Raw genomic sequence first — 22,471 nt, 5'->3', positions numbered from 1 at the left:
ATGGTCTTAGCGAACCAGGTCTTGCATTAGTGTATCTAACTGATAGTTGTTAGGATGCATTAGTGAGTCTGGACTTCGACCTTAGCTGCATGTCAAAAAGTTTTGCTTATCATTTCTTGTCGGAAATTGCATGCTTATCATTCCTAGTCTAAACACATCTTACTTCATTGATTGCATGAATATTGTATAGATAAAATTCATATCTTAGCGTATCTGCCAATTCATATCTTAGCGTATCTGTTACTGCTACCTTTGCCTGACAGCTTTCGAAATTTTCTCCGTAATCTACGAAATCTTTATGCTATATATAAGTATTCTATGTAGTTAGAATATCATTTAATATTCGAAAATCATTTCATATCAAAAAATCCTTCATTCAATCGAACGTAATGGAACTCGTCACTAGTTCAAGTCCCTCGAATTCCGACGGCTATTCCGATATGGAAACATACTTGAGCTCCGAAAGCAGTATAACCGGAATGGATCAACAAATCAGTCATCATCTATTCTGGATGAATTGGGGATGGGTTCGTAGTCTACTAAATCATTGGAGACAAGAAGAAGGTGATCCCTTTCATCCACCACATTTCTCTTTTGGCGAAGAACCTGAAGCACTTACCGGCGAACCCATTCGAAACACCATTTTCACTCTCATTTCCAGAATACTCGCCACGATTATATTCTATCTAAAATTCAAAACCTTATTCATCCGATCGTTCCAACCGACAATCATCCTGGAGTAATGGAAGAAGTAAACGAGCTTCGCGCCCGAGTTGTAGCCTTGGAAAATATGGTGCAAAACGTACCAGCTTCAGCAACATCACCGGTACCAACAATACCACCAACATCAATACCAGTACCACCAACAACCCAAGTTTCAACATCACACGCCTCAACATCTCATTATGTACCTCAAGCATAATCATCGTTCTACATATCTGTGACGACCTGTCCAAATCCCTTTGGACGAATACATCATTCATTGATTTCATAGTGAGGTTTTGACCTCAATATGATACGTTTTGTAAACATTGCATTCTTTTAAAAAGGCACACCATAAATGAATATATAAATCCAAGGTTTTCGACGTCTAATGATTTCTACATATAGACAATCACCGTAAATAATAGTTTACCATAATATATCCGTTGACAATGCAGTCAAAATAAGATACATGGTGATGATTTTGTGAATGCAAAGTTTTCTCGAATAAAGCATGTATGACTCCATGTACATAGCTTGAATAACGTATAAGCAAACAGCGGAAGACTTTTAGGAACCTGAGAATAAACATGCTTAAAAGTATCAACACAAAGGTTGGTGAGTTCATAGTTTTAATGTTGCGCATAATCTGTATATAAAGATGGATCACAAGATTTCAGTTGTTTCATCCAGAAACGTTTATCAAAATATTTTACAAAATTGAGCACCCTGGTAACTAAACTTTAACGTTATAATAAGTACCCCTGTTTTAACATACATGCAACCAACATGTAAAATACACGCAATCCAACGTGTACTAAACTCAAATAGCATACGTCTGTTTTATAGTTCAGGCTAGGGTTTCTATACCTGGAACAGACGGGGATGTCAAGCCCTATGGATCTATATACAACTATTCACGCCCACCAGTTCTTATAACCAGCAGTTACTAGTTACCAAAGCTAAGGGATTTTTGGTTCAAACTCGGTGTAGAATTTAGTATGTACTTGTATCCATTGCGTTTAAAAATAAAGTGCATATATTCTCAGCCCAAAAATATAGATGGCAAAAGCAATTAAAAAGGGAGCAAATGAAACTCACCTTAACAGCACATAAATTCATTCACCGAAATGTGACTGAAACTTGGAATGAAAAATAACCGTAGATCTCAACCTAGAGAACATATGTTGGTCAATACATGTCAAACAAGCTTAGTTTGGTCATAGTGTATCACAATCCTAATGCTCGAGACCGACATGTAAAAGTTAACAAAAGTCATCTCAAAAGTCAACCTGACCCAATATGATCTTTAAATCTATACATGTTTATTAACATAGTATAAGTCTTGATAATTGAACGAATTTATAGTTTATTAAACTCAAAATATTATTTATTTCAGGAGTTATATTATATTTGAATTATCATGGCAATCGAAATTATTTTATTATTTCACATAGTTTTCCAATACTTGTAGAATCAGATTATAGTGTTTATAAAGCTTTAAAACATGATAAGACAGTCAACATTGACAATTAATCAACAAAATAAAGCGTGCCTTATGTAGAAATTCATTTACTTGGTTAGGAATATTTGAAAATCCAAATTATCAATCTTATAAACAAGTTGTTTAAATATCACTCGCAGATTCAAAAGCAATTTCAATTAATGTTAATTATAATTCAGTTGACCATAACTTTTAATCCATTCCTCTAAAACACACGATTTCTAAACGAAAAGTTATTATTTTTTTCGACAGCTTTCCAACGACATGCATATCATATACCTTTTATCAATAACATATGTATCAAATTCGTGATTCATCATAAACTATCTAACGACAAAATTAAATCATACAAGCATGCATAAACATATATACTCGAGCACTAGATATGGATACACTATTAAATATATAAAAGATAAGATATGAATGCTCACGTATCAATATTGTGATTCAATATTGCAGGAAAGTACGTAGACACAACGGAGATGATAAACGCTAGGTTAACCTCCCAAGCTATACTCCCGAACCATACCCATATCCTCCATAGCTATAACCCATAATTTACTTAGCTCTATCCCTCTCGAAAAACTCGTTTTTGAAAACATGCGAGCAGAACCTCGCCGTAGTATTTTATGTATAACTAATAATAATACTAATACTAGTAATAATAATAATAAGATTAATAATATTATTAATCTTAATAATAATAATATAAATAATAAGTTTAATAAATAATACAGAGTATGATATAGATCAGAGAGATAGATGTGTGAGTAAACCAGAGAAACGAGTTCAATATATAAAGAAGTTTGGTGGCCGACACTCATGCGAGCGCATGAGTGTTACATAAATCTTCCATGCGATCGCATGGATGCATGTGACAATTAAATTTCACTTGTTTTACAACTATCGACACATTTAATTATTATTTAATATATAATATATTTAATCTCTAGAATTAATTAAATATTATATTATATTCTCGTGCATAGTTGATTTATAATTTTAGCACCGATGAATAGTACGTTGACACTCTACTTACGTGCCGGTTCCAGTTTCTCGAACGCTATTTCGTACGCTTAGAAAACTCGTACTTTACGTTTCGTGACGTGTACCTTTATCAATAATTAGACTTATTTCACCAATAATTTATACTAATTGAAATGTAACTTATTCATTTGAGTGTTATGGTCATTTGTTTCTTAAAATCTTCGTCCTAATATATATAAAATAATATTATTTTAAATCTAAACGTTTTATGACTAAGTTATCATTATATTTTATCAAATTATAAAATATATATTTATATATATTTTTATTCATGCCTAATATTTGTTCGTGAATCGTCGGTCAAAATCATATAAATTTTAAATTTAAATTTGGTCAGAAATTTCTGGGTCATCACAGTACCTACCCGTTAAAGAAATTTCGTCCCGAAATTTGATTAGGATGATCATGGCTGACAATAAGTATGTTTTCATGACACATACAAGCTGAAAATTAGAGTTTTATCATCATTGGATAATATAGATAAAACCCTTTAATTTTGTAAAGAGTACGAGTGAAGCTATCACAAAAGAGTGAAGATGAGTAAATACATGTTCGCCTTAACTGGTGACGTAGTCACGGTTGATTTCCTGAATTCAAGGGATTTAGAGAAAATCTTCATAATAAGATTTGGTTCTTCGGTAATTAAGGAAATTAGGATCTTCTTTGGTTAAATGCAATAATCTGTTTTGATTGCTCTGTCAGATATTTTACTATAAATCCACTCCCTTCGTTTCCTTATTTCCATATCTCACATCTTCTATTCTTTCTCCCTGAATTCATACTTTAAAGTATTCGTTAATATACTCCATCCAGTTCTAGTTCTTGATATACTCCTAACTTTCATATCTTTCATTCTTCTTTTTCATCTGCCATTGGAAGAATCTATTCACTTCTACTATACTCTTGGTTTTATAGTATTTTTAGTTCTCCTGTGTCTTTATATTGCTATACGCATCGATATACACGGTTTGTAAATTTCTGGGTTGTTGTTGGGGTTTATATCTTCCCTTATATTTCGAAGTCCCTGCTTCTGTCTTCTATAATCATTGTCATCCACAATTAATGCTCTCTCCTATTTGTTGCGATATATACTCCCATTTTTATTTTGGAGCTTCATTCTTTTGTTTTCTCTTCCCGACTTTAAGTCACGCGAATAATGGTCCAGAATTCGTAGATATGAATTTCGGAATAAACATGGTTAATGTTATAAAAAGGAAATTGTAATGGCACGATCTTGATTTGTCAAATTACCAGAATATCCGAAAAAGACCGAATCATCAAGAAAAATATTTTCTTGATAGTTTAGAGGTTAAATAGAATGAAAGAGTTATGTAACATGGTTCATGATGGGGGGTATGATCTGTGAACCTTTATCACGTTCAGTTAAAAACTCAGCATGACTTACTGTAATATAATCACGTTGATCAAGTGTCATTATATTATATTAACTCATGCTTCAATTCCCAACAGTACTTCAAAAACATTCATATTTTAAATTCGAATTTTTCAGAATTTAGAAACTAAAACAGTTTCCTTTATGATATAACACAGATAGCGTGAAGAGATAAATGATTTCAGATAAGAATAGTTATGAAAATATCTCCAGAAATATCGAGGATATTTATAATGAAAGATGCGATGATATCTTAGAATTTCTAATATCGAAAGATGATAAAGAAGATTTGTCCGTAAAGGTTTAGAGTCAGGAGCAAGGTATTCGTTAATGACTTCAGCAGATACTGAATCATTTGGATTCTTTGAAGGCAGGTTTAGTCTTTGTGATTTGTCCACAGCCTCCTTCATGGTTTGCCCAATCCGTTTTCCAGTTCCAACTTTTCTGAGCTTTGCCAACACACTATTCTTTATCATCAAACTTTCGACTGTTAAATTCATTTATAGTTTTTGCTTCTTCTTCAGCATTTTCCAAACAAAAAAAATTCGTCATCGTTTGCCAACACAATATTTGTTCGACTTTCATTCGGATTAGTCTTATTATAACCTTGATATATAAGTTTGCCTTTCGTCATCGTTATCAGGGAACCGTTTATATTCCACCACATTAGCAGTAAACTTACCAGTAACTTCATTGATCTTTGACTTTTCGAAAAATCATTATATTCATTGAAACCCTATCATATACTAATCCGCGTTTTGTAACGATAATTGTCATACCAATTATCGGGAATTAGCAATCATTATTTTGAATCTCGCAACATTTCTACATCAACAGTTATATGTATACATATAACCTTTATCTCTGAGAATTATGATCTTCCATTCTGAAATTCTGAAAAGCACACAGTCTACGAATCAATGCTCTGAATTTTTTTTTTTTGGAAAATGCTGAATGAAGCAGCAAAAATTGTAAACGACCTTAACAGTCGAAAGTTTGATGATGATAGGTCAGATCATGTTGAGATTGAGAGAAATGATAAGATAGAATGAGATTCGGTATGTAGGAAGGAGACTCGGTATGAGAGAGAATCGGTAAATTTACATTCCACAGCTTCTAGAACTCGGTTACAATACAATGGCTATCTAATTAGGACTACTTAGGTTCCTTATATAGCCCTCTTCTAAGGAACCTTCATTTAAGCTTAATTCACATTAACACTATACAACTTCGGGGTCCTAACAATCTCCCCCTTAGTGTTAAATGTGAACTTTACAATATAATCCTATCTAAAACATCTAAAGGAACTTTGTTCCTCTGAAGTGAACTTTAGATTTGAATCCCTTGAGATTCTCATATCTTCGTATATTCACTCTTGTTTTGAGACGCCTTTTCAATCTTGTGAGAATGTATTTGACAATCTCATTATCTTCAGTTGAATAGCAGTTATTGATCAGTCTCCATTTCATGTATTTGAAAGCATACATCAACATTTCGTCTGAGTATCTTCTGAAATCTGAGACTCTGATGAAGATCTTTGTATAGTGAGAATTGACAAATGCAAACCCATATGGACAGTCGCTCACTTTAAGTAAGGACATGTATCTTAGCTCTTCAATCACTTGATTTGGCGGTTTGATTCTGAGCTTTTTGTGTCCAGATTCCAATCCCATTTGAAAATCATGAACAGACATCCATCTTATCGAATCAAGAATAAACCTGTAGACTGCCTTCATTGTAGTAGCATGATAAGTTGTTGCAGATTCATTCAAGTTAATCAAATAATTGTAAAGGAAAATAATGTCGTCCATCTTCAGTTTATCAAAATCCGCTTCTGAAAACTGATAATCCTCATCATCCATTCTTGTAACTTGAAACAATGGCATCTTCACTCCATCCTTATTAATCATCAAAACCTTATTTATGCTTTTGATCTCTGAATTTCGCTGAATTTGAAGTTTCTCTTCATTCTTCAATTTGAATTTATTGCGAACACTCAGATAAGCTTTGAGATATTCTGGCTTCTTATGATATTTCCATGCACCCAGAACACTCATTGATGCAGAAAGGACGAGATCAGAATCACCATAGATTCTATACGCTTGTTGTTCAATGAATGGTGAACGAAGAATCATTTTCTCTTCATCCTCACTTAGTTGGTAATCAGCATCACGCTCAAGAACAATCACTGCAGTTTGAAATGGAACATTCAAATCAGGAGGAGTCGTAGTATCTTCTTTTCCATTAGAGAAAATCTCCTTTTCGAAGTGTATTCCAAATTCATCAGTTGGAGATGTCAAGTTAACAAATTGATAATCATTGAATTCATTGGCGACACTCGATGACCCCTTCAAAATATCTTCAATGTTGTCAAAGTTTTGATTGTTCTCTTGAGATGACTTATTCTCTGATTGATCAGCTGTATCCATAATCATTAACATTCCTGAGTTACCCTCTCTCTGACTTTCTGATTCATCTAGAAAACTTTCACACTGGATTTCCTCAATTTCATCACTACCGGAATCAGATATATCAACAACATCTTTATCCTTCTGTTGACTAGATGCACCAGCTTCATAACCACTGGACCGATGACCACTTTGTCTATTCTCCCCCTCATAAAGATTGTCGGGATCGAAATCATCATGATCAGGAATGTGAATTGGTCCAGGTAACTTGCATGGAGAGAAAGGATACACTATCCTTGCTTGCTCAAGATAAATCATCATAGTCTCTCGAACTTCATCAAGATCAGTTCGTTTAGCAAACTCAGCAAGATAGAGCTCCTCCACCTCATTGTCAGAGAGATACTGTAATCCATATCTATTTGAAATTCGAGAAGGTGACCCATTTGGTGAAAAAACGGTGTAACCATGAACAATAGCATCATCAGCAGTAACTGTTGAAGGCGATGTCGATGGAAGTGTTTGAGTTGCCATGAGGGCAGGTAAGGATGATTGTGCGGTATTATTCTTATATGTAGGGCTGTACATACTACTAGTCAGATTCGTGATATCCCCTTCTGATGGAGGTTGGGTAACAACCGGAGTTGTCACCGGCGAAGTTTTTTTCGAAGCCTCCGCCTCTATGACTTTAGTCTCATGGGACTCTGACAGAGTAGCAGAACTACTCGTCGGTTTAGCTCTCGCAGAGATATTGCTATCTCCGACTCCCGAAATCATTGATATACCATGAGGTGGCACATCTCTTTCAGTTAAAGATTCTTCCTCCAAACTCTGAGTTTCAGAATCCAGAAGAGAAGTGGTTTGATCCAATGGATCACTTTCATGAACCAAGGGATTAGTCTGCTGGAAGTCTGATAAATATCCCGAAGGATTATCATGTTGACTCGTTTCCATGGGACGTGGCAGATCTCCCTCATCAAGATAAGCCGGACCTCCAGACCCTGTTGTACGTTGAGGTACAAGAGGATTTCCAGCCGATACGCAGGGTGCCTTTTCAAGATTTTTCGGCTCCCCTTCGGCTGTTCTGGACTTCAATGATTGAGTTTCCTCAATCGATTGAGTCAACGCATACTTTACTGCAGAGGAAGACTTTACTTCCTTAGATGTTGAAGCATCTTGCTTTGTAGGATTTATTCTTAAGTTCGTTTTAGATTGGATGAGCTTAGTGGTCTTTTTACCATCCGTGCATTTAGATCTCTTGCCTACAGAAGCTTGCGCTTCATTTAGCGTAGGGCTTACTGTTATTATTGGATGTGATACGGAGATGGGTGAGGGTGACCTAATTGGCTCTAGGTCTTGGTCCGTATCACCAACGGTTGTAGTAACTGTTTGGCGGACGATAGGTGTTGAAGTCCTAGATATAGTTACTCGTTGGGTTGGCGGAGTCTGAATCATCTCATCAGGCACATATCGAGTTCTCTTAGGAGAATGTTCGGGAGACGATTCAGATGCTGTTGCTGAAGTGTCGATGTCACTGCTCACTTCGGGTGTTGTGGAAAGGGTTGGTTTAATCCTAGTTGAACTAGGTTCCCTGATCCTCACAGGTTGAGCTTGGTGTGCTGCCCTAGATCGTTTGAGGTTCACCCTAAGTGGAGGATTAGCTGGTCCGGTTGGTTGAACTACAGGTTCCTCTACAACCTCTGGGGCTGGAACCGCGGCGGGTTCAACTTGTTCTTGTTGTACCGGGTTCGGAAGAGGTATTCCTACAGCCTCAAAATAAGAACGCATACGAGCGTCTTGGGGTTCATCTAGCCTCACTAGCCAATTTGGAATCGGAGCAGTGAATTGATTTTCAGATACCATCGGGGTATTCATCTTCAGCTCCCCAAATCGTTTCATCTGTAATCCATGTATACCTGGTACAAATATATTTGCATTTCTGCAAGCATTTATAGCATCATGGATAAAGATACAGAAAAACCTTTCGCAAGGGATGTATGAACCCCTTGGCTTATCAACTTGAGCTTGAACCAAATCCCATATTAGTTCTACATGGTCAGGAGCTTCAACTCTTATGAAAGAGTAGAACAACTTCAGCATTGGCAATTCAGGCTGTCAGATCCACTCCTTGTCATCAGCAAACATCTGTTGATGATTGAGAAGATCATATACCACCTTGAGTGCAGATATTTCTTCTGAAACTTAGCCGGAGGAACATTGCGGGCTCCAACATAACCAAGATCAAAGACAGATGACATCATCTGCTAGGTAGTAGGAAAAGCAGGAGCATTCTGCACAACAGGAAGTCTGAATATCCTCCTGAAATCAGGCTTAGTGATACTCCTCCTCCCTTGAACTCCTCTCAGTTGAAATTCAAAACGAGCTTGTGTTCCCTCTGGATTTTTAGCAGTAGGTTGTGTAGCTTCCATAAACCTAATTGTTCTGTTAAGTAGCTCCAGATCTGTTACATGTACACTAACTGTAGAGTTTAGAGCAGGCCACAGAGTGTGCCTCTCTAGAATTGCAGTCCAGTAGTTGCAGAGAATGTTGGTTTCAGAGTTGATGAAGTGATTGTTCGTCATTTACATAAATAAGAAATAGAAGACCATAAGATATTTAACATAAAGCATATATCTCTATTCTTATTTGCCTTTGAAATCCTTTGTATATGTTTTATCTTTTATATTTTATGTTTTTGATGGTTTTTCAAAGATATAAAAATCCTTTATTCTCAAATATGAACAAGTAATTGACAATCATGACATTCATATGATATACATCACAATACAAATTCATCATGCAAAGTCAATTATATAACACAAAGAATCAGAACAACACTTAGTCAATTTTTTAAACACAATTCAAGCAGATTCGGTAGTCATGAAAACTTGAGATTCTGTAAAATATTATGTGTAAACATAATCCAATTCCCTTGAATTAGATTCGGTAACCTTGCTGCACAAGAAAACAAGTTAGTAACAAACAGAATATCAATGATACCGAAGATTCAGGATACCGAATGTCAACTGTAGCAGTTGACAATACCGAGTCTAAGTCTAAAACTTAGAAATATAACAGAATCCTTTCTCAAACCACACCAATTAGCTGCGTATAATCAAACCGAATGTGATAGAATCACAAACACACCACAATCTGCAACACTTAAGATGAATTTTCAGTAATGAAGCAGACTCGGTATGACGGTTACGATACCGAGTGTTGATCAAATCTTCAAAACTTGAAGAATTGAAGAAATTGAACCGACATAAATGTGATTTAACACCTCACGAACACAACTGAATCTTTAAATCTTCACAAAAATCCATAATCAAGCTTGAATTAAGCAATACCGAGAGTTTTAGCCACAAACTCTAAAAATCAACTTGATTCTTCATAATTAAAGTTAAAAAGCTGTAATGATGATTGAAACTCTTTCTAATAGACCTAATACACCTTCGCTGAACTTATCACAAGAATCTGAACGTCAGATTATCAAATTTGATAATACCGAATCTGATTCATTTTACCAAGAGTATTCAGATTCTGTAATCTACAATCTCTGGATCGATATAGTGATGTAGAATCACTTCCTGGAAGCTCTGATACCAAATGATAGGTCAGATCATGTTGAGATTGAGAGAAATGATAAGATAGAATGAGATTCCGTATGTAGGAAGGAGACTCGGTATGAGAGAGAATCGGTAAATTTACATTCTACAGCTTCTAGAACTCAGTTACAATACAATGGCTATCTAATTAGGACTACTTAGGTTCCTTATATAGCCCTCTTCTAAGGAACCTTCATTTAAGCTTAATTCACATTAACACTATACAACTTCGGGGTCCTAACAGATGATAAAGAATAGTATGTTGGTAAAACTCAGAAAAGTTGGAACTGGAAAACGGATTGAGCAAACCATGAAGGAGGCTGTGGACAAATCACAACGACTAAATCTGCCTTCAAAGAACCCAAATGATTCAGTATCCGCTGAAGTCATTAACGACTACCTTGCTCCTGACTCTAAATCTTTACGAACAAATCTTCTTTAATATCCTTCGATATTAGAAATTCTAAGATATCATCGTATCTTTCATAATAAATATCCTCGATATTTCTGAAGGTATTTTCATAACTATTCTTATCTGAAATCAATTATCTCTTCGCAATATCAGTGTTACATCAGAAAGGAAACTGTTTTAGTTTCTAAATTCTGAAAAATAAAATTTAAAATATGAATGTTTTTGAAGTAATGTTGGGAACAGAGCATTAGTTAGTATAATATAATGACACTTGATCAACGTGATTATATTACAGTAAGTCATGTTGAGTTTCTAATGAAACGTGATGATTCACAGTACCATCATCATGTGCCATGTTACACGACTCTTACATTCTATCTAATCTATAAACATATCAAGAACATATTTTCTGTATAATTCTATCTTTTCCTGTGACTTCTGATAATTTGGAAAATGTTTTGGAAATATGAATTAAAGTATAAAAGATGAGCGTTGTGAAAATAATGAAATGAAGAGGGTGGATTTATAGTGAAATATCAGACAGAGCAATCGAGACAGATCATCGCATTTAACCAAAAAGGATTTTAATTTTCGTAATTATCGAAGAATCAAATCTTATTACGAAGATTTTCTTTAAATCCCTTGAATTCCGGAAATCAACCGTGACTACGTCACCGGTTAAGACAAACATGCATTTACTCATTTCAGTCTTTTGTGACAGCTTCACTCGTACGCTTCACATAATCAAATCGATTTATCTATATTACTCAATGATGATAAAACTCTATTATCAACTCATATTCATTATGAAAACATTTTTATTGTAAGCCATGACGACCACACTCAAATTTCGGGACGAAATTTCTTTAACGGGTAGGTACTGTCATGACCCGAAAAATTTCAACTAATTTTGAACCAAACTCACGATACGATTTCATAATTCTAACATGATAAGAAAAGTCTGTTAGGTTGAGTCTCAAAAATTTCGAACTGTTTCATATATTCAATTGACCTTCAACAAATACCGACGATTCACGAACAACTGTTTATAAATAGATATGTATATATAAATATATGAATATATATATAATAACTTGAAATACGTTAATAAAATATTATACGATTTGTTTGTTAGAACTAAATATGAAAATAAACCGAGTTCTTATAAAATACTCCGTAGAAAATATCACTAACTCACTATCTTAAATTTATGGAATACATTAAATTAGAAACGTTTAGATGCATGTTTAAATAATCCACTTTATGCATGAATATAAATTGATGGGATCATGGATCATGAATAACCAATGCACAACCCATGTGCATCCTTCATGTGTTGTAAACAAAAATGTGTGATTGAATTATAATATTGGTTTGAGGTACTGTCATACCGAATCCATTAACCCCACATAGATATATATATATATATATATATATATATATATATATATATATATATATATATATATATATAATAGATAGTATTAACTTTATTTTATGTAAAGCACAAACAAAATTAAATTATGAATCACACGAATTATTATAGTAACTATAACCGTGAACCGCTACTTTTCATGTTAGGATTTGAATTTAATAATACAAATATTATTTTAATTTAAAGGATATGTATCGATAAGCATAATTGATAAAGGCAACTATTTGCTAGATATATTGTATATTTTCTATCACAAAGTTAATGACTTTTCAACAATTTATACTCCCTCATATTCAAGCTTTCACATTCACATTACTGTTTTTCCTTTTGTTTTCTTTGACTTTTACATACATATATGCATGCATAGACAAACACATGGACTTCATATTCCAATCCACTACTAGTGTTTTCTTTACTTTGTTGCCACTTGCTCATTACCTACACACAAGCATACAATCACTTTACATACATGCACCAGATATAAATAGATATACATGTCGTTGATATTTTTGCTCAAAAACACTTCACTTTTGAGGAATATGACAACCATCTCAGTCTAGCTATCTCTATATTACTATATTTATTTTATTATCATTATATTCTTATTTATATTATGTAAGCACCACAAACCACTAATTGATCACTATTACCTTTTGTTTATGTTTGTTGATTTGATCGAACACCATACTACCACTTACTTGATTCATATATCATATCTCTAATCTCTAACTCTAGTATATATATACATACATATACTTTCTACATCAAACCCACACAACATTTGATCTCTTCTCCTTCAACATTCAAGAAGCCACCCTTACTATCATCCACCACTTCACCACACTGGACCACCATCGAGCTTCCACCATATGTAAACCACCATCGAACCACCCACTTCAAACTACAGATATGAAACCACCATTGTTTCGTTTCTATTCATGACTGAGACCACCTTCTTCATAAACCCAAACCACATATCCACCACCCTAATCAACTATAAACCATCATCGCCAACTGCTATTGCTTTGTTGAGACTGTGTAATCCATCGTGAACCTTCTAACATCACCCAACCACCACCCCATCGTGAATTATTTGTTTTGGTTTCCTATCACGAACAAAACCGCCATTAAATCACCCTCGCTATCACCTTGAAACCCATTTGTTTTTCCAGTTTCTTTGACAACCCAAGAACCACCACCCATTGCCACTGGTGTTTGCAGCGGGGTATACGAAATAGCTATTAATTTTTGCAGGAAATACTATTAAATACGATACAATTTTACACAAGATATTTATTTATTTAGAGAATGGGTATACTTAAACCTTGCTACAACACTTATAGGCAGTGTACCTAATCGTAAAGTAGTGTAGTTTTTAGTAAGTCCGGTTCGTTCCACAGGGAATCTTTTTAAACAAAGCTTAACGCTATATTAGTTTACTTTTATAAAAATACAAATATATATATATAAGTAATATTATTATTATAAAGGGGGGTTTTTACCGTTTAATGACCGGTTTGTCGATTTTAAAACTTTAGTCGCAGTTAAAACCAAATGTAAAATATTAAAAATAAATACAAGACTTAAATTAAAGCATAAAGTAAATAACGATAATGAAATTGCGAATAATAAAAGTGCGATAAAATAAACTTGCGATAATTAAAAAGTACAATAATTAAAAATGCAATTAAATATAATAACAATAAAAAATGCGATAATTAGAAGTGCAATTAAATATAAAATAAAGGAAATTAAATATGAAATAAAAGAATTATGCTTATTTAAACTTCCGTAATCATGATGTTTGACGTGTTGATTTTAGTTGTATGCCCATGGGTTAATTGTCCTTTGTCCTGGATTATTTAATATGTCCGTCTGGTTTTTGTCCATAACAGTCCATCGGTCATAAATTTAAAGTGCGAGTGTCCTCGTCAAATTATCCTTATACCCGAAGTCAAATATTCCAACTAATTGGGGACTTAAACTGTAACAAGGTTTTAATACTTTGTTTAATAATTACACCAGGTTATCGACTGCGTGTAACCCAAGGTTTTAATACTTTGTTATCAATTATGCCAAGTGTCCTTGTACATAATTTCACCCCTGTTTTAATAATTCCATATACTATTAATCCATTCCCGTATCCGGTTAAATGAACGATTATTCGTACATATAAATATCCCGCCCATCGTGTCCGATCGAGTGTATGTGGTTATTTATAGGTACGTCCAATTGTAAATCTTTATATTAAAATTAACAAACTACCATTTAGTTAGACAAATATAAAGCCCATTAATAGCCCATAGTCTAATTTCCACAAGTGTCGTTCTTTTGTCCAAACCCCAATTATGGTACAAAGCCCAATTACCCAATTTTAGTAATTAGCCCAACATCATGATTACTTCGGATTAAATAAGCATAATAATAACTTAGCTACGAGACATTAATATAAAAAGGTTGAACATAACTTACAATGATTAAAAATAGCGTAGCGTTACACGGACAGAATTTCGACTTACACCCTTACAACATTCGCTAACATACCCTTATTATTAGGATTAAAATTAAAATTAAAATTAAAATATAAATTATAAATATATATTACGTATATATTGAGAGAAGAAGGAAAAAAGATGATAAAAATGATCAGAATTCGGTTGGCTTTATAGGGAGTTTCAAAACTTGGGGCTCCGCGACTCGCGGCCCTTTTGGCCTTTAAACTCCGCGAGTCGCGGAGTTTGAAATTACAGCTCACCCATTTTGGAGTCTCTCTTGCCGACGGTTTTTATATATTTATATAATATATAAATAATTATAAGAATTATTTAAATATTATATTATATTTATGTGCATAGTTGCCTTGTAATTTTTAGTCCGTTGCGTCGAGCGTTGAGAGTTGACTCTGGTCCCGGTTCTGGATTTTCGAACATCCTTGCGTACAATTTAATATCTTGTACTTTGCGTTTTGAATCTTGTACTCTTGTAATTTCGAGACGTTTCTTATCAATAATTGGAACCTCTTTGATTGTCTTTTGTACTTTTGAGCTTTTTGGTCGTTTGTGTCTTCAATTCGTCGAATCTGTCTTTTGTCTTCACCTTTTATTATTTAAACGAATATCACTTGTAAATAGAACAATTGCAACTAAAAGCTTGTCTTTCTTGAGGAATAATGCTATGAAATATATGTTCATTTTTAGCATTATCAAATATTCCCACACTTGAGCGTTGCTTGTCCTCAAGCAATATCGTCTTGAAATACTAGAATCACTTCTTTATTCTTCACACTTTGTACATCAGTGATTTCTATACGGTGGTATAAACAATGGTAGTAACGATATGGTTTACAGTCCCACATGACTATAAAAATTTAGATCCATTAAGGAAATTGGATCTTTATGAAAACATTTGATCTTTTGAAAATTAAATCTAGTTTTTACCCTAGATAAGTTTTCCGAAATAACCCTTTACCGGTGTTTGCAAAATATTTTTGTGGGTTTGGTGGGTTTCAGATTTGAAAATTTTAGCTCAAAACTTATGGTTTTGTGTCACCCACTTGCTAACCTTGTATTTGGAAAGCAACACGTCCAGTTTACTTGTCCCGTATATTACCTTTCGGTAAACTACCGTCCGGTTGTAAAGGAAAGCGTTGAACAAGCAACTGTTAAGGCAATGTCCCCTGACATGCTTTTAATTATGGTCTATAACGTGTCGGACGCAATTACTATCCTTGGTAGGAGCAATAGTAAAGCTCACCCTTATTATTTTTCGGTCTGGCACAAGGTCCTGTCTTTGACCATGCTATGCAACAACCGTTCTTACGGTTGACACCCGATTTAGTTCAGGTGACCTAATGAATTCCAGGTGAATTCCTAGGATTTTACGTTCAATGGTAATGAACGCATTGAAATAGGGTTTTCAGAAAACAAATCGGTTTGTAATTTTGATCAAAATATTTTCTCGTTCAAGCTCGAGTTTAGATATCATCGAATTTCATGAGTTTGTAATTCTCAATCTTTAAGGTCAATCTCTAGGATTGAGTAATATCAGGCTTTAAAAGCTGATTTTTAATCTTTAAGGAGATTATCCTTTCTGGGGATCTGATTCATTAGTCTTATCAAGCTAATTTGCATGGTCCCCCCCATTTTACGAGATAAATCCTTCTCATGGTTAGGATAAATCTGACCACTTGGCGACCCTGTTTAATGTTGAGGTCCGTGGATTTCCTGCTGATTTTAGTGATGACTTTTCTAGATTTTTCGTCAACCTACAGCTGGTCTGGACGACAACTGCATGACCTAAATCAAGAAGCGCGTTTCTTTTTCGGAAGACTTTACTTCCTTTTAATGATGGAATTGATTCATCGTGTGGATCCATCTCTTCTTTTCTTTCATCGGGTAAAACAGTTTAGTTTAGTCCAAAGCAAAAGTATTTTCAGTTATTTGTTACAGATATATGTGACATATGTTTAAGATAACTTGGTAAATTTTCCCACACTTGGCTTTTATTTTCCTTTTTATCGTCCTCTATTCCATTTTAAATGAATTTTAACATTTTAGTTTGTTTCTCAATTTATGTCCTTTACGAGGTTACAATAATTTCGGTGTTAAAACCTAGTTTTATCGTTCATAAATATGTATAAACATGATTTTGAGTTCATTTAATTGAAAATTTTGAAAAATTTTACTAGAATTGGGTAGTCAGTATATAAGACTAGGGCTGTTCTTTATTATCAGAGAGCACTAGATTCTAATACAACTACTGCTTTACTAGTATTTTTAATGGTAACCAAGTGTATAAAGTAAAAAAATTTTAAAATCCGAAAGAATTTAACCCCTTCCCACACTTAAGATCTTGCAATGCCCTCATTTGCAAGAAATCAGTAACAATTTAAATTATTGAGGGTGATTTGTGTGAAATTGATTAAATTTTACCAAAGTTTCCAAACATATTGGCGTTTGTTTGCTGAATGATAAATGGTGCACATCATTTGTTCATTCCGTCTCGTTGTTATTTCACATATATTTTGCATCTTGTCGTCAAAATTAGTTGCTTTTGCTGAACTTAATGCCAGTCTTTGAAAATGCGTTGTTTTACCCTGTTGTGTACATAAGATAAACTGCAAACATATATACATATTTTTGAAGTTTGGTATATTACCCCACATTCAAAAATTATTAAAATCTAGGAATAAAAGTTAGAAAATTATAAAAACTATTACAATATTAACATAAGTATCAACATTACAAATTACAAAATAAATAAAACTAAGTAGACTAGGGATGATACTGGTACTAATAGGGGTTCCAAGCATAACCATAGGTGCTATAAAATGCTTCGGCAGGGTTATACGTAGGATACGGTGGCTGCATCTCTTTAGACCAGGGAGGGAATATGGGTTTTGGTGTAGGAATATAGTTTCTACCTATATGTTGGCAATGAGCTATGATTTGGTTCTGATGAACTTGCCAATCTTCAAATGCTCTCTGTCTAGCATTTTCGTACTCCTGTGAAGCTATAAACCTTTGCATTTCTTGCATTTCATTTCCCCCTCCTACATTACCTTGCTGTTGGTTTCTCTCAACCTGTGGATGTCTACCATGGTATTGGACTGCGGCGTTATTTCGCCTCTTCAAAACTTTCGCACCATGGTATACATTTAAACCTATAGTATCGCGGGGTTCTGGTTCTTCTACTAATAATCCCCCCCGACTTATATCCACACCGAGATATTCAGCAATTAAAGTAATAAAAATACCACCACCTGTTGTTCCGCATTCTCAGCAGGAGCATTGCGGGCTTGGGATGAAGATTCACCCCTTTCAGTCTGCAAAACACATCAAACACAATTTTTGTGCATTCAAATATGCATTAGTGTCAGCAAAATCATCAATCAAAATAATTATAATGACATGATCAATTTATATCAAACTTAAGCTTATTTTCATATTTTTATCAAATCTACACTTTTTCAAATAAGCATATACGAAAATGTTCGCCAAGTTCATAAGCATTTAACTCAAATAACATGTCAAAATAATCATCACTAGCAATTAAACAAGTTTCAAATAGCATTATCTCTCAAAAATCAAGTTCATGAATTTTAGACTTGAAAAAGTCCACTTTAATTCTCAAAATCATGTTTAGGCTCAAAGTTTGGATCATTTAACTACCTAAACATGTTACACTACTTAATTTAGCAACAATTCATGACAAAAATCGGCCATAACCTGTTTATATCAAAAAGCCCTAAATTTGCTCAAGAACACAAACCCTAGATTACTCAAAATTTGAAGTTTAAGACTTCTAATCATGTTAAACAGCATCAATCTAGGTTATACAAGCATAATACATAAACAATTTAAGCATAATTACACTAAAAAGCATCAAAATCAAATTGGGGGAAAAATTGCTCAAGAACACTAATTTCGGATTAAATGGTGTTTAGGTGAAGAAATTTACCGTTTTTCTTGAGTAATTCCTAGATAGCATCCTTCTCAACATGATTTTAGTAAAAGATTTGGTGATTAACGGTTAAAAATTGTGATTTTGGGGGTGTATTTTCGGGTTTTTTCGTGCAGTGTTTTCGCAGTTTGTTCGCAGTGTTTTGTGTTTGAGGTGTGCAACTGAGCTGTTCCAGCTCTTTTTATTTTTTCTGTAAATTGGTCCCTCCGCGAGTCGCGGAGATTTCCTCTTCAAACTCCGCGAGTCGCGGAGTTTGGTATTTTTTTTTTTTATAACTTATACTAATTAAAACAATTAAGTAATTAATTTTAAAATTTTGTTTCCCTTGTTATTTAGGACGAGGTCGTTTCGGATCGATGTCCTAGTCCGTGCTTCGACAAAATTTTAAAATTTGTCTTTTTGTAGCGATTGTTTTAAAAGCTAAGATTTTTGGATTTTTTAATGTTTTTGGCATACTTTAATTCAATAAGATTAAAAATAATGATAATAAAAGTTCTCGTCCCTCCCTCGGGTAAATCAATTTCGGTTCAAAGACCTAGTCTTCAACTTACGACGAATTTTAAAAATCATATTTTTAACTTAATGAGATAAAGTAAATTTTTGTTTTTAAATTCACACAATTTAAATATAAAATTCAAAATTAATATTAAAAATTCACACCAAACTTAAAATTTGAAATGCATAAAATTAAAAATTCATATTTTAAAAATTAAAAATTAACACCAAACTTAATTTAAAAATTCATATTATAAATTCAAACCAAACTTATATTAATTTTTCAAATATTTACAATTTTAAATATATTGTTTTTACAAAGTTTACAATATTAATTTAAGATTTATATATTAATTTTAAAAAACATGGTAAAAATAAAATTAAAAATCTTTTTGGCTTTTTATCCCACTTTAATCAATCAAATATTATCAAAAATATGCGCCCCTCTTTTCGGTAAAGTAATTTCGGTTCCAAGACCTAATTTAACTCATGACAAATTTTTGAAATATTTTGGGTTGATTGATTAAAGATATTTATACCTTAAGAATAAACGTTAAATTTCGCAGTGATGTAATAAATTTTTGAATGATATCAATAATTTCGGTCGCCAAACCTAATTTTATTCAATACCAATTTAATACTTTTTAGCGAACAAATTAGCGTTTATTATCAAAAGGTTAAAAAAAAAAAAAAATAAAGACTGTACAGACTTACATGTGAAATAGTATTCTTAGTTATATGATCTATCCCATTCATAAGATAGTCGGTTTAATTGGTTTTCCATAGCTACATAGGCGTAACCTCGAGCATTCAGTGTCTTTTCTTCTAAACATATGAACGGTCCGTCTCTGCATAAAGTAACAAATTCGGTATTTGAATAGGTTTGATTATTTGAACATTTACCTCCATGTGACCATTTTCCGCATTTGTGACATCTTTCTAGGTGTCGTGCTCTTCTTTTCGCTGCGGATTTTGATTTTCCTTTACCAAATTGTAACTTTTTATCTTCGCATCTGGATTCTTTTCTAACTCCGTCCATTCTTTCTCTGATTACTGATACTATTTCACTCGGTAGTGTGTCATTATTACGTTTAGTGATCAAAGCGTGTAGCATTAGACCATGGTTTAGTTCACAGGCAGTCTTCATTTCCTAAAAAAATAAAAATTCAGAATGGGGGGAGAAGACTAGTTCTTTAGGGTCTGCTAAGGAAAGACCATTCGGGTTCCATTTTCGAGAACTACACGAAAACAGACAATCTAACTCTAACAGAAATACATAAACCCCCTATACTTAGTTGAAATTGTGATTAACTTCGTTGTCAACTTCCATCGGACCATGTATGTAATGTTTAACTCTGTGACCATTAACTTTAAATTCAATCCCATTTGAATTTATTAATTCTATCGTTCCGTATGGGAAAACTCTTTTAACTATGAATGGTCCAGACCATCTTGATTTCAATTTTCCAGGAAATAGCTTGAATCGTGAACTGAAAAGAAGAACTCTGTCTCCTTCCTTAAATTCTTTTGAACTTCTGATTCTTTTATCATGCCATTTCTTCATTCTTTCTTTATAGATTAACGAATTTTTGTATGCTTCACGTCTTAATTCTTCTAATTCGTTTAGTTGACTTAATCGTAGACGTCCGGCTTCATGTAAATCAAGATTACATGTCCTCAAAGCCCAAAATGCTTTGTGTTCAATTTCTACTGGAAGATGACATGCTTTTCCATAAACAAGTCTAAAAGGTGTGGTTCCAATTGGAGTTTTGTAGGCTGTTCTAAAAGCCCAGAGTGCATCCTCCAATTTAATGGACCATTCCTTCGGATTTGATCCTACGGTTTTCTCTAGAATACGTTTTAAAGCTCGGTTGGTATTTTCAACTTGTCCACTTGTTTGTGGATGATATGCGGTGGAGATTTTATGAGTTACTCCATATCTTTTAAGAACTTTCTCAAGTTGATTATTACAGAAATGAGTACCCCGATCACTTATTAAAGCTTTCGGTGTTCCAAATCTTGTAAAAAGATGTTTTAAAAAGTTGACTACAACTCGTGCATCGTTAGTTGGGAGAGCTTGTGCTTCCGCCCATTTAGATACATAATCAATGGCTACGAGTATATATAGATTATTATGAGATTTTGGAAATGGACCCATAAAGTCAATACCCCAAATGTCAAATACTTCACATACTTGGATGACATTTTGTGGCATTTCATCACGTTGACTTATTTTTCCGGCCCTTTGACATGCATCACAGGATTTGCAAAGAAGGTATGCGTCTTTGTAAATTGTAGGGAAATAGAATCCAGCATCATAAACTTTTCTTGCTGTTAGTTGAGGCCCATAATGCCCTCCTGTTGGTCCTGTGTGACAATGGTTTAATATTTTACTAGCTTCATCTCCAAATACACATCGGCGTATTATTCCATCGGGACAACTTTTAAACAGATGTGGATCTTTTCAGAAATAGTGTTTTATATCACTGAAGAATTTCTTTCGTTTTTGGTACGATAATCCTTTTTCAAGGAATCCACAAACTAAGTAGTTTGCATAGTCTGCAAACCATGGAATTTCTTTATAATCTATCTTCAATAGATATTCATCAGGAAAGTTGTCTTGTATGGCCGATTCATTTAGAACTTCTAATTCAGGATTTTTAAGACGAGAAAGATGATCAGCGGCGAGATTTTCTGCTCCTCTTTTATCTCGGATTTCAATATCAAACTCTTGTAAGAGTAAGATCCAACGGATTAATCTTGGTTTAGCATCTTGTTTTAAAAATAGGTATCTAAGAGCAGAATGGTCGGTATAGACCACCGTTTTTGCTAGAACGAGATATGATCGAAATTTGTCAAAAGCAAAGACAATAGCAAGGAGTTCTTTTTCAGTAGTTGTATAGTTCGTTTGTGCTCCTTGTAATGTCTTACTAGCATAATATATAGGTTGAAATCGTTTTTCAATCCTTTGTCCTAAAACGGCTCCCATTGCAAAATCACTTGCATCG

The sequence above is a fragment of the Rutidosis leptorrhynchoides genome, chromosome 2 (assembly GCF_046630445.1).
Source record: "Rutidosis leptorrhynchoides isolate AG116_Rl617_1_P2 chromosome 2, CSIRO_AGI_Rlap_v1, whole genome shotgun sequence".
NCBI lineage: Eukaryota > Viridiplantae > Streptophyta > Magnoliopsida > Asterales > Asteraceae > Rutidosis > Rutidosis leptorrhynchoides.
This window is presented reverse-complemented; position numbering follows the sequence as displayed.